The sequence below is a fragment of the Pelobates fuscus genome, chromosome 12, assembly GCF_036172605.1.
Source record: "Pelobates fuscus isolate aPelFus1 chromosome 12, aPelFus1.pri, whole genome shotgun sequence".
NCBI classification, from domain to species: domain Eukaryota; kingdom Metazoa; phylum Chordata; class Amphibia; order Anura; family Pelobatidae; genus Pelobates; species Pelobates fuscus.
The window spans coordinates 6,285,291-6,300,673 of record NC_086328.1 but is presented as its reverse complement, the minus strand read 5'-3'; positions in this window follow the sequence as shown (position 1 = coordinate 6,300,673).

The window sequence follows — 15,383 nt, the reverse complement described above, 5'->3', positions numbered from 1 at the left end:
TTCTGGAATCTCAATAATTGAAATACAATTTTCAGATGACATATTCCCAAGGGTATCCATAGATAGCCTCCAGAAAGCTATGTTGTATTACACTGAGGCTATGGCTTTGATTGCTGAGAAGATACATTAATGGTTTACACTCAGACACTATGGATAAAATGATGAAAAACACAATAATTAGTATTGAGACAATATTACCCTCTGAGGAATTGCTCTCAAACATACAACGAGACTCACATTGTCTGTTTAGCTCAATATTAATTGATTAGTGATCTCTCACACAGAGGTTAAGGAGAGATGGACATGATTTAGAATTTGTTCAACTAAGAGATTCTCCATTTTCATTAGAGCTTTCAATACTCTCTATGTTTTAGTAAAGGCCATTCATGGATTTGGCAAATATTAGAATACATCTTATATACAGATAGAAACACAGGATAAATCTCCATTACATTTGAATGAAAGGAAATGTCCCCTCCCATGAATATTATGGCATTCCATGTTTTTCTCCTGTATGAGGCAGTGCTGTAGCTTGTCTCTAGGTGTTTATTTAACTGAGCACAGGTAGATACCTATACATTCTCTATGGCCTATGGCTCTCCTATGCATTCATGCACATGCCATTCATTAACTGAGAATATCAGCTGACCGCTTTCTGCGAATGAATGAAGCTCTGTGCAAAAAGCTTTGCACATAATTGCTATTACTTTGAGTGCTTGCAGTGGCGTTATTACTATTTTTTGTTTTATTACTGAATTTAGAGTCCCTATGCCTGGTGACCTTTTTTTCCACTCTGGTAAGAAGGTACTTTGTGTTCCCATTACCTTTATAATTTCATTTTTACGCTCAGAGACGTATGACTAGCAGCATTTTGGAGTTGAATTGATATTGGCCAGCTTGGAGCTCTTGTTTTGAGCTGGCCAATGATGCTGCCGGACCTGGAGTCACACCTCCGGCAACCGAGGGGTTGAACTCAGTATGTGCAGCATTTCACATTGAAACACTGCACACATACAGACTCCAGGCACCATGTTCACTTCAAATCACTGAAGTGGTTGTGATGCTTGAAGTAACCCATTGATTCACATAAGCTTTTTTAAAGTACATACATACCGGTATTCTAAATCGTTTACATAAAGAGATCCATTGCTTGTGCTATGAATGGGCTCCACTCAATTTTTTTAACAGAGTAAAAAAAGCATTCTCAAATGGAGAAGTAGAAACCAGTTATGTTGGACATCACATATTTATGCCTTCTCTTAGACAGAGCTCTGAGATCTGAATGCTTTTCATTACAATTTCTATTTGTATACCGGAACAATCTTTAGATAAATAATAAAAAAGAGAAAAATAAAGCTGCCCTTCAGTTAGGTCCTTATATACCGTGTATGCATGTGATCCTTTATATAGCAATTCATATCCAATTCAAACACATCGAAAACCAAAGCAGAATCAGTAAAGAGCTAGCAATCCTATCTACAATTCCAAATCTGGGCACTTCACGTCTCCCCTTTAACCAGATGCCTGGGTGCTCCTAGGGCTGAGAATATAACAAACAAAAGAAAGCACTCATGGCTCTACATTAATCAGCAAGCTGGCTTTATTATAACTTCAAAGCCATGGCAAACAGCACACCTTAAGGATCGATGCCTCGGTCCTCCTCTGAGACTTTCATCAAGAAATATAGAGACAGACAGATAGAAATACACATGGACAAAACATATACCGTACATATCTATCACAGAGCAAGTCTAGCTTCAATGAATCATCATTAAGGAGTAAACTGGAAAGTGCACATAGTGTACACGCACACGCACATATAAAACACACAGCATATATTACAGCGGGTATCTGGCCTTTTTGCTGCCATATTAACCCACCTTCCAGTTAATTTAATATCAATTAATAGAATTCCATGCTAAATTATTAATACCTGAGGGGTGTGGGAAGATATACTTTCTTTTAATTCATTTTCATTATTTCGTATATATTATACAGATATAACAGGATAATTATATCTGCATTTAACTCTATGAATATTTATTATTAATAACTCCTAAGGCAAGGCAGAGCAGAATATTGAAAGTACGAGGGTTGAGGTTTTACTACAGGTGCATGTTTTATAAGATTGTATATTACTGACTCTCATAACTCATCAACTAATAACACTGCACATTGCACTGCCCGAGGGAATGTAAAATATACACATATGATAAAAGGTGCATTATTACAGGACACGAGACAGTGATAGGATAGTGGGGTACAGAATGACGTGGCTCCACCTCTATGTATAGTCTGTTTTAGGATCACACCTAAAGCTTAGAGAGTCTGTAAAACCTGGCAAATTCCAGGGGAAATACCATGAAAGAATGACAAACTTCACACTTTGTTACTAGTTTACAGAGAACTGTATTCTGTGGACATATAGCATTTTGGGCAAACTAAAACAGCCCCAGTGAATATGTGAGCACCCAGTTTGCAAGTAAGCTTTTATTCTCAAAGGTATTTAAGAGTGAGGATCCAGCTCAAAAAGAAGCATTTTTCAAGCACATCTTGAGCCAAAATGTGACTATTGAATACCCAGTGGGAATAAAAGTTCTCACGTCTGTCCTTTTTGTTTTCCTGGTAGATTCTGGAGTCCGGTAATCTGGTTGGAGGCACCAGGTTGAAACAGAGACGTATGTGTTGCCCTAGCCTTTTTTCTCCCTCTATACTAAAACATCATAACACGACACTGTAACAAGTCCTGATAACTTCAGTGAGGTCAGTGCAGATCTCAAGAAGAGGTTGAGGAAAGCTGCATGGAATGAGTTAGTAATCCAACAATGAGAGGCAGGCAACAATTCAAGCAAAGTACAGAAACAGGCCAAAGAATGACAAGAAAAACAAGAAGAGAAAATTATAAAGGTCATACAGGACAGACAAATGCCCGTAAGACTTGACGCACTGTGTCCCTGCATTGACACTTCCTCAATAGCTGAGGATGCGTCAACTTATACACTCAACACGTCCAGACTTACAGTCACGTTTGTCCTGCATGTCTCTCCCTGGGTTTTACTTTTACCGTCTGTCACTATTTAGTGTTTTTTGAGATTTTTTTTTTATATTAGATGTTAATAAAGAAGGTGATAGTTTTTTAACCAACATCCAAGTCCAAGGACACTGCATCTGCATTTTTTGACGATTTTAGAATTAATTTTCTTTGAATGGTGTACTGTGAAACCTACTGTTTGGGTCAGTGAGGTCTGGATTAATCTAGTTACATATTTACATTGTTATTTTAAAGTATTACTAGGGTAACAGTGGACACTTTGTATTTTTGTTATATAAAATTGTGAACTGAAACTTAGACGCCATCACCTGTGAGTTTCAAATACCAAACGTCATCACCAATCAAACAGCAACATGAGGTCAGGACCTGGATATCTACAATCTGACCCCAAAATCCAGGGCCATGATTTCATTACACAGATGAGCACATGTTCTACTTGTTGCATGGACACGTCTATGTAATAATTCTCTAGCATTTGGCAATGAGTCATTGCCTGAGCTACTGGCCAGTTTCTGCTCCAGCTTGAAGTCAAGCAGGTCTCTGAGTAAGACAGTCAGCAACGGACAGTAAAGGAGCTTCATTTTGCCCCATGTCTTATTATAACATTATTGCTATTTTTGTTTTATACCAAGGCCCTGGGGCTGATGTCCCAGCACATGTGGCCTAAGAAATTGGACTTTGTTGTTGACATTCTAGTTGCAATAAAAGGATTTCTATATGGTTCAAACGTTCTCTCTGCTGGAGTTTATTCCTGAGACCAGGAATGTTGGCTTAGTGTCTAGTTGAGGAATCAGATTGCCTAGTAGTGCACTGAGCCATCTTTTTTTTGTGCTATCAGAACAATGGAAGTATACTGAAACGATCAATGGAGCACATGCCTGCCTTGCTCAGTGAAAATTACATTTTCTTTATGAATCCCAATCAATCAACTGGCTTATTAACTCAATGTGAAACCATATTAAAATATTTAATTAGAAATTGTTGCAGAAGGAATATCTAATGTACGTGTGGATCAGAGGAAACACCGGATATTAAGTCAGATTCCATTACCTCTGTAGAACGTGGTCTAAACCTGCCTAGGTCCATGTGTTTGCACCTTCTCGTTGTGTCTCTTAAGGGCCAGAAATCCAGAAGCGTTAGCTCACAGCATTATTAACAACACAGGCTGCTTAGTAAGGTCCAGCTCACAAGGCTGGGGGTGCAGCTTTCTGGGAGAAGCTGTGTTGCTTATTAGCGGAGTAGACTGGCACTTCTGCGTCTTATTGTTACTCAGTGTTTTTGGGGTTGAGCTATAATCAGATGTGATGCATTTCTAGCCTAATGAAAGCAGAGTGCCTAGAACTGGAAGTGTGTGTGATTGGCAGGCCTGCAGATTGCAAGCCGCAGGAAGGGGCTTTGCTTTAAGCGATGGTGTGAGAAAAGGCTCTGGGTGCTTTTTCGTGGGCAGACATTTGGGAAATGACCACAGCAAATGTAATCACAGTTGGGGGGCGGAAGGGGGATAAGGCAGCCATCAGGGACATCTATTTGCATGTTTTATTTATTCCTTCAAAGTCAGGGTCATTCTATTGTTTGTCCGATCTCCCTTGTCTGTCAGATCAGACCTTGGCCGTCCACTCCTGCCCCCTCTTTTTCCTTTCACTACCCCGTGCTCTTGTTCCTATTGTTTCACAAAGACAGCAGAGTAAAAACCCACAATGCAGAATGAAAACTCCTGTATGTGACACAGATCTTGTTCCTGCACAAATTTCCATTTTAAAATATTGAAATGATATAACATCTAGTGCTGTGTAAATGGAAACACCTTGGAAGTGTACAGATATGTGTTTATCTTGCTCTGCGTCTATTTGCCCGCTATACAAACAAGCACATATATAGTACAGCAAGCTCGTTTTACCCTGTGCATACTCATAGTGTCAGTTAACCCATATTGGCCGTTTTTACCAACTGGAATGAGAAATGGCAAATGCCTGAAGCGTTACTTCTCTTCTCTATACAGTGGAAAAAAATCCCAGTCGCTTGGCATTCGCAGCCTTTGACCCAATCTATTTTTTTTTTATTTCTGGTGACACAGGATTCCTGACCCAGCCCCATTCTCAGATAATGTCAGTCATTCCTCATAATATCAAATGAAAAAAATGAGCCCCGCTGTTTGAAAAGCTCACTCCAGTTCATCTGCAAACCGACAACTGAAGACGAAAGCATTCCAATAAAATATCAATTGATTATTACCGACGACGACCAATACTGGGAACAAGGAATGCAGAATAAATGCTAATATTGTTATACAGTTAATATTAGTGAAGAATATTTGTACAATTTATGGAATGATCAAGAATTAAAATGAAAACAAATATTTTAATCACATTATGTTTATAATCGAAACTTAAAAACCTGCAAAATGAATTTAGCAAAATACATGCATTTCAAGAAAAAAAATACTGAAAATCAAATTGTTTAAAAAAAAATAAATGTCTACCCATTTATCTGCCTATCTATATAGATAGATAGAGAGAGAGAGAGAGAGAGAGAGAGAGAGAGAGAGAATGGGGGGGAGACAGATGGATATATGTATTGTATATACTAAAACTATTAAAATATTTATATTTATAAAACATCTTTCAATATTTATCATTATTGATTTGCAGATTATTATTTTTTATTTTTTTTAAATTGAATTATACAGTATTTGTAAATTACTATAAAAATACATAATGCATGAAAATATATGAAAATCTGTTCTTTAGATATTTAATTAATGTTATTTTTTGTGTCTTTAGTAAAAGAATCAGTGTGTTTCTGATGAGCATTGTGTCTGTCTGCCTCTCTCTATTTAATTTCATCCCATTTCCATTTGTTAAGCTTGACTTTTGACATGAGAGAGGCGTATTCCTTTTTTAAGCATTATTGTACAATAAATATTTGTGTTCCCAGAGAGGAAGTTGGTAATCGGCTTTTAAGGTTGAAGTAGTAAGTAAATGCACTTCATCCTTTTGTTGTAAAAATACACCCATACACAGTGCAGAAAGAATCACACTCGCATAACACATAGATTGAATAGGAGGTAGTAAACATATTTTGCAATAGAATTAACTAAATAAAATTCAAAACATTACTTTCCCTTTCTTTTAAAAATGCACCCAGGACATACTTGAAAACAAGAGAAATTTCAATGTATACATCATGGTAAAATATTTTATAAATAAATGTGTTTTTTTTTTCTATACAGTGCTTTTTATTGTAAAAATAGATCATTAAATTATTAACATTACCTACAAGCTACCGAAACGCTGGTTAGTCCATTCAAATGTGCCCCTAGCTGACCGCCACAGCTTTATTCTCATGGGGAAGATATTTATTATTTAGATGTTAGAGTTCCAGCTCAGCGACATGACATTATATCACTTTGACGTTTATCAAGGAAGTAATTTTTGGACTCAATTTCAACAAAGGAACAAAACAAAAATAAATAAAAATGAAACAAAGTGTACTGGTCTTTTTTTTTTGACTATATGTAATTTATATCTACATATATAATTCTATCTAGATGACCTAAAAAATAAAATAACATAAATGTATATATTTTTTTGTATATGAAAATAAAATATATGAAAAAAAAAAAAAAAAAAAAAAACGTGTAGGAAAAAAAATGGTGTGATGAAAATTGTTAAAGCAAAACAAAGTATATTTTGTGAAATCGCAATGTTCATGATATGATTTAAGTGAACAGTGGTAGATGTAAGACCGGCATTAAGCAGCGTCATGGACTAGATACACATTTTAGAATGTTATTTATTATTTTATTTATTTATAAAATATTTTACCAGGAAGGATACATTGATATTCCTCTTGTTTTCAAGTATGTCTTGGGTCCACAAAACATTGCATTGTTACAATAGGATACAATATTACAAAAACAATATTAATACACAATATATAGAAAATTTAACATAGAACAGGTAGGAATAATAAAATCAACCATTAGAGATGCATTCTGTTTTGCGGTATGTAGAGTGGGATCTCTTAAAGGATTTTAGGCCTGGGGAAGATTTGAAAGTGTGCAGGAGGTTGTTCCATAATTGCGGTGCTCTGTAGGAAAAGGAGGATAGAGCCTCTTTCTTTTTGTATTGAGGCAGACTGAATAAAGTGCTGATACTGGATCGGAGGTTATAGGAGGTGGGAACAGCCGGGGAGAGCATTCTGCTCAGGTAGGGTGGGAGCTCCCAGAAAAGCTCTTAAACAGAATATCTTGGCAAGGTGACTGCATGAGGGCTAATAGGGAAGGTGCCTGAGTCCAGGAATTCCTTAAATCTTTCCTAACACTGACAATGTCCTCACAAAGTACTCAGAGCAGGTCAGCTAAATATCTACACTATCCCTGTATTGTTATTGTTGCAGTTATCATTCACGCTTTTTTTCCTTCAAAGAGGAGGCTGGATGCATCTAGAGTTGACTGTCTTACTTGTTGTCAGAGGGCATTGATCAGCCCTTCTCTCTTTTGGAGGCAGAGGTGAGGGCATCCCCCCTGGGAGTATTTTACAGCTTGGCCGTGTCACTATAGAGCTGTATTGAGTCGTGATCGCAATGAGGGTTCATTGAAGGAAACGGGTATTGGCGTCCAGATCAGCCTCAGACATCCTCAGTAACACTTAAACAAGTGCAGTCTGTTAATGTCAGGCCACGGGGGACAGATTGTGCCTCCTCTGCTGACCATTAGACTCTTTGATGGAGTGGACGATAAACTAGAGTCTACAGACAGGCCCTTAGACCTGTCGCATGGACGATGACAGCCTGGCTGGCACATCCAGTGGCTAGCATGCTCCTGACCTCTGCAATGCAGCCCGACTCTATCTCAGCAGTGTCACAAATAGACAGAACAAAATATTCTAAGTGGGGACAAACCGCTTTTCTGAAATCCTATGGCTCTTGGAAACTCTCTGAGTGTGTGATTAAATGGGAGAGAGAGAGAAAACTCACAATGCTTTCATTTTAAAACAAGCATTTATTTTAAATGGGAATACTCTCAATTTTACAGTGTTTTTATTGCTCTTAAGGGCATTTGCTAACTATCAAAGGAAGAATAATGAGGTTTGCTTAGACCATAAAACTGAGTTTTCATTGTTTGGTCAAAGTGTTTGCAACAACAAAAGCTTGTTGGTAGTTAAAGGCTGGCATTCTGACTAAGTATCATGCTGCCTCTTGCAAGGAGGAAGCATTTGCTGCATACAGTCTGTTTATTTCATTCTTTTCTTTAAGACATCAGGCAGTAAGAACTCCTCTGCCCCACGTTTCCGTAGGGGAGATCAAACAGGATTTCTAAGAGCCTGCAGAACTCAAGAATAGATTCTGCACAGTATCTAATATATATTTTAATGGCAGTTTTCTGAGAGGCGTTTCATTTGTGTCATTTTTCTCTAAGAACAGAAATGCTAAAGGAGGTGGTAGGGAAGGAGGGGGGGGGGGGGGGGGAGAAACCACGTGTGCCCCTCTGCTGAGCGGCCTTCTCAAAAAAAAAAAAAAAAAAAAAAACACAAATATTCAGGCAGTCGAAAATGAATGAAAGGGCTTTGTTCCGACTGATTGAGGTTTCCGAACATACAATGTTACTCATCGTTATATCTTCGATTTAAGCAAATTTGAATGTGTATCTGCTGTTAGACAAGACATCAGCATCATCTGCTTTCTCATATTTCCCCGCAGCCAGGAGCATCATGTCTGACAGCGCACATTTTCCTGTAGTAGAGAGCTTGCCTTACAATTTATATTAAAAATAGTTTTCATTCTCTTGAGAATGAACAAATTCCGTAATAGGAAAAAAAAAAAAATCTGTGTGTATACGTAGACATAACTTTACAGTTACACTCAAAATGTTTATGTATGTATGTGTATATTTATATGCACATTTTACATAAATGTAGATACATAAGCTGAGACACACATGCCCCCTGTATTGGGGGATACCCCAATCTAATCTCAGGACATCTGTAAATCATAAGCTTTGTAATGAGAAAAATGCCTCGAATGGTAGAAGCCCAAATATGCTTATGTACAAAGGTACAAAGATCACTATTAAATATATTAAGAAGGGGCACAGATGTGAAAACAGCTGCAAGGCCTTTTGATCAGTGAAAGCAAAGAATAGCCCCATTTTACCATACTCTTGTTTCCATACAGAGCTTTCTTAATTCCCTTACACATTATGTTTGATCAGGTCACCCCGCAGCTGCTTAATTTTTTTCTTTTTTAAATCTTTTTTAAAGGAATTTGAAAAGTGTCTGTTTTTATTCTGGAATAGTTACGTTCTGGAAAACATTCACTGATTTTAACCCAACCTCACCCCCAACATAAATATGCATACACAGAAAAAAATAAAATAAAAAAAATCTTATTAGAGGAATGAAAAGTGGTTAACATAGCAAAGAATAAAAGTCATGTTTTATTTCTTGTGTGCTGCTCAAACATCTAAACACAGACTGTTAAAATCACAAACAACAAATTAAATGAATGCCGTAGGCAGATGATATAACTTTTAAGGTAAACTTGTTGATATTTATAACAATCAGAACACAAATATGATAATGCAGCACATTACTTAATTCTATAAACCGTTGTATCTTCCTTATAACAATTTTTCTGGCAAACAATAGTGGCACAATATGGTTCCATTGCTTCTTTAACCATAAAAAAATATTATTTTACATCTTCTTCATTCGGACAGGAATGCATATAACAAAAGCAGATGTTAGAAATATGCTTCCTGATAATGTGAGAGCAGAGCAATATAAAAATCCCTGCTAGAACGTCTGCTGAGTGGTTTCAGAGCCCGGTATGAATGCATTAAATAAAATGTAAAAGAAAAAGAAAGGAATTGGGGGGGACTATTTGAAGTGCAGGTCTTTTAGATGTCCAGACGCTGTAAATAATTGAAAGCTGGCAATTCAAACTCTCGAACATTCAGTGTTACATCCCAAATGCAGGTGGTTTACTTATTTAATCATTTTAAATATGTACACATGTTTTACTTTTCTCTATTAAAAAAAAATAAAATAAAAATATGAAACAATATATGAAATCTTTTGAATTTGATATTAGATCTATAGTTAGATTGAAATTGGGTTCATGATCATTTTTGTTAATTTCCATTTTGTAAAATGGTATTAGTAGCGCTGGTTAACACGTAATACAAATGTCATTAGTGATTGCATTAGCCATTTAGGAGTATTTACTAAACTCATGTTTACAGAGCTCTCATAGGACTTTAAGAAGATCTCCTGACTGGTTGAGGGCAACCATGAGCGACCTTGTGAGAAGACTAAAAGTGATGTTGAGGGACAGTCATACAATCAAGCAACAGTGCACAACATAGACCACAAATGCTATTAAAATGGGTTTACTTGACACAACTCCCCACCCCCCGCCACCCTCTTGGTTAGGGGTACCTAAAACCCACATAACTGCTCTATATACCACACAAAGTGTGCCAACAACTAGGGAATACCTAAACAGGTACTTGTGGGTCCAACCACATAAGTGAGACCACACAAAGCTCCTAAATACCTGCATAAAGCTTCAGGGATATGCAGCAAACAGCACCTGGACACACACAGCCAAAGGGACACCCGAATTATACTCATTATACACCTCAACACCCATGGCACCCAACCTGAAACACACAGCAACATCTTAACATAAGGGGCCCTCACACTAGATGGGCCACATCCAACAACATTTGTCTCTTCTTAATTTGTTAATTAAATTTGTAAATTTACCTTGTTGACTTAAAGTTTAAAATGCAATGGCGTACTGTGGAATCGACCTCATGACTGCCTAACGATACGTTTATCTAATCATACCACAGACGTGCTGATGTTCTTGCAGCCCACTCTCATAAAAAGAGGCCAAATTGCATATGTATGAAAGCATGCCCAATGTTACACTGTTACTACTGTTTATGTCTCGTGTGCCGTACGTATCTAAGATCATTATGTTAACTCCTATGCCTCAAAATAAAAAGAGAATTTAAAAAAAAATCGGTTCACTTGGGCAGCAAGAACAGTATCGTAACATAAGTAGAAGTGGGACTATCTTACAAAAGTAGGGGGGAGCACTGAGAAACATAGGAGATCAGGTGACAATTATTAAATAACTCGATTTTCTTAGCACATTTTATCCTGAATATGTCCCACTATGAGAGATACACAAATTATAAAGACTGTGGCACTTGTTTGTGCTCTAAGGAGGGCTGTCAATATTGTAGGACACTCCAGAACCTGTTTTATAATAATTAAGAAATAGTTCTTTATTTATAGATATGTTATTGCAGGAATCACAATTTTGCAGCTTTTCAAACTATCACTATGTTATGATCTTAGGCAGGTATTGGGTAAATGCTTTTTTATGCTTTGGTTTTCCTTTGATGACTATTGGGTCACCCATACATACAGAATTCTGTGAGCTGCAGTATGTACTTGCATGCCAACATTTCCATTCCCTGACCCTTGTGCATTTCTCCCAGCATTGGAAAGCATGGGATCCCGATGGGTGGGCAGACCATGAAGAGGCATCACCAGCTACGAGACTTATGTCACTAGCAACGTCCATAAAGGATGTCACTGACAGTCTGTCTGCCTGGCTCCCAAACTACAAGGCCATGCAGAGTGTGCTACGGGGCAGTGCTCTGAAATCTGGACTGTGCCTATAAAATAGATGGCATAGTCAACCTCTTGTATCTCTGACAGTTCAGTCCCCCTGCCCTGGCCTCTGTCCACCACGGACGCCTTCCTATATCTTGTCCCTCATTGTCTCCTAGTTTATCTTCCCCAGGCTAGACTCTGGCCTGTACCTTTCTCCAGGCAAGACTCTGGCCTGTACCTTTCTCCAGGCAAGACTCTGGCCTGTACCTTTCTCCAGGCTAGACTCTGGCCTGTACCTTTCTCCAGGCTAGACTCTGGCCTGTACCTTTCTCCAGGCTAGACTCTGGCGTGAACCTTTCTCCAGGCTAGACTCTGGCCTGTACCTTTCTCCAGGCTAGACTCTGGCCTGTACCTTTCTCCAGGCTAGACTTTGGCCTGTACCTTTCTCCAGGCTAGACTCTGGCCTGTACCTTTCTCCAGGCTAGACTCTGGCCTGTACCTTTCTCCAGGCTAGACTCTGGCCTGTACCTTTCTCCAGGCTAGACTCTGGCCTGTACCTTTCTCCAGGCTAGACTCTGGCGTGAACCTTTCTCCAGGCTAGACTCTGGCCTGTACCTTTCTCCAGGCTAGACTCTGGCCTGTACCTTTCTCCAGGCTAGACTTTGGCCTGTACCTTTCTCCAGGCTAGACTCTGGCCTGTACCTTTCTCCAGGCTAGACTTTGGCCTGTACCTTTCTCCAGGCTAGACTCTGGCCTGTACCTTTCTCCAGGCTAGACTCTGGCCTGTACCTTTCTCTAGGCTAGACCCTTTGCTAATCTCTCACTCCTCTACATAAAGAGCTCTTCTTTTTCTAATTGCTACTGTTAGACTATACATCAGACCAGGCCTGAACATGAGATAGATGGAACCTAAAAACAATATTTGGCTTTTTTGAAGAATTAGCACTTCTTGTACTATTTTTGGTGTTTTACCACTCATGGTAATTATTATTTGTGGGATGACAAACTTAAACTGGACACATTGAGAAGATATAAATGCATTATAACTAGGAAGTCTTTATTAAGGATGATGTGGTTTCTAGATACAACAAAAATACTGTTTTAGCGGTTATTGGGTTAATACAAACGATATTGCACAAATCTCACCAACAGCAGGATCTTCTCAAACATCCAACCCTCTAACTTGCCTACTCAAACCCCATTTCAAGATATTGACCTGTTTCAGCACAATATGCTTCTCCACAAAGCATCTCTGTATTCATCAAGCTCACCTAAACACAAACACACTCTGTGATGCACGGAGCAACATGATTAAAATACACCTACAAAAATAAAATATCTTTACAGGTGTTTCAACATCATCATATATTTTCCTAACATGCCATCTTCAAACTGTTTCACGGCTGGGGACTCAGCCTGTTAAATGGTATTTAAAGCCAATGTTGCCTATGTATTTCGATTGAACTCAAATTTTCCTCAGCTTTTTAATTGCTATTAGGTGGGTAGCTCATAAAACTATGAAAAGTAAATCCATGACTGACATCTCTTGGTTGGTCGGGAATCACAACAATGTTTGTCCTAGTCTTCCACTGGAATAAAACCACCATAAATATACTGATGACAATATGGCCCAAAATACCTAACTTATAAGATGAGTTTATAAATGTTTAATTGTTAATATAATATATGACAATATATGCGACACCATAATCCACGTAAAGTGGCTGATCTTTTGCTAGTTTTAAAATGTCCTAATATCACAGCTATATATCAGTCAGTATTTAAAGAATGAGTACAACTCCTCACACCTTCTCTAACCCACACTACCTGAGCAGAACACTCACTGCATCTCCACAAACCTCCTGTAACCCACACTACCTGAGCAGCATGCTCACTGCAGCTCCCCACACCTCATATAACACACACTACCTGAGCAGCACACTGACTGCAGCTCCCCACACCTCATATAACACACTCACTGCAGCTCCCCACACCTCCTATAGCACACACTACCTGATCAGCACGCTCACTGCAGCTCCCCACACCTCATATAACACACACTACCTGAGCAGCACGCTCACTGCAGCTCCCCACACCTCATATAACACACACTACCTGAGCAGCACGCTCACTGCAGCTCCCCACACCTCATATAACACACTCACTGCAGCTCCCCACACCTCCTATAGCACACACTACCTGAGCAGAACACTCACTGCATCTCCACAAACCTCCTGTAACCCACACTACCTGAGCAGCATGCTCACTGCAGCTCCCCACACCTCAACTTCAGTAGTGGGGAAAGTGATGGAAACCATGTTAAAGGATAGGATTGTTGAACATCTAAAAACACATGGATTTCAAGATCAGAGACAACATGGGTTTACTTCAGGGAGATCATGCCAAACTAATCTTATTGATTTTTTTGATTGGGTAACTAAAATTATAGATCAGGGTGGTGCAGTAGACATTGCTTACCTCGATTTCAGTAAGGCTTTTGACACTGTTGCACATAGAAGGCTTATCAACAAACTACAATCTTTGAGTTTGGATTCCAATATTGTTGAATGGGTAAGGCAGTGGCTGAGTGACAGGCAACAGAGGGTTGTAGTCAATGGAGTATATTCGAAGCTTGGGCTTGTCACCAGTGGGGTACCTCAGGGATCTGTACTTGGACCCATTCTCTTTAATATTTTTATTAGTGATATTGCAGAAGGTCTTGATGGTAAGGTGTGTCTTTTTGCGGATGATACTAAGATATGTAACAGGGTTGATGTTCCAGGAGGGATAAGCCAAATGGAAAATGATTTAGGTAAACTAGAAAAATGGTCAGAGTTGTGGCAACTGACATTTAATGTGGATAAGTGCAAGATAATGCATCTTGGACGTAAAAACCCAAGGGCAGAGTACAGAATATTTGATAGAGTCCTAACCTCAACATCTGAGGAAAGGGATTTAGGGGTGATTATTTCTGATGACTTAAAGGTAGGCAGACAATGTAATAGAGCAGCAGGAAATGCTAGCAGAATGCTTGGTTGTATAGGGAGAGGTATTAGCAGTAGAAAGAGGGAAGTGCTCATGCCATTGTACAGAACACTGGTGAGACCTCACTTGGAGTACTGTACACAGTACTGGAGACCCTATCTTCAGAAGGATATTGATACCTTAGAGAGAGTTCAAAGAAGGGCTACTAAACTGGTTCATGGATTGCAGGATAAAACTTACCAGGAAAGGTTAAAGAATCTTAACATGTATAGCATGGAGGAAAGACGAGACAGGGGGGATATGATAGAAACATTTAAATACATAAAGGGAATCAACACAGTAAAGGGGGAGACTATATTTAAAAGAAGAAAAACTACCACAACAAGAGGACATAGTCTTAAATTAGAGGGACAAAGGTTTAAAAATAATATCAGGAAGTATTACTTTACTGAGAGGGTAGTGGATGCATGGAATAGCCTTCCAGCTGAAGTGGTAGAGGTTAACACAGTAAAGGAGTTTAAGCATGCGTGGGATAGGCATAAGGCTATCCTAACTATAAGATAAGGCCAGGGACTAATGAAAGTATTTAGAAAACTGGGCAGACTAGATGGGCCGAATGGTTCTTATCTGCCGTCACATTCTATGTTTCTATGTTTCTATGTTTCATATAACACACACTACCTGAGCAGCACGCTCACTGCAGCTCCCCACAC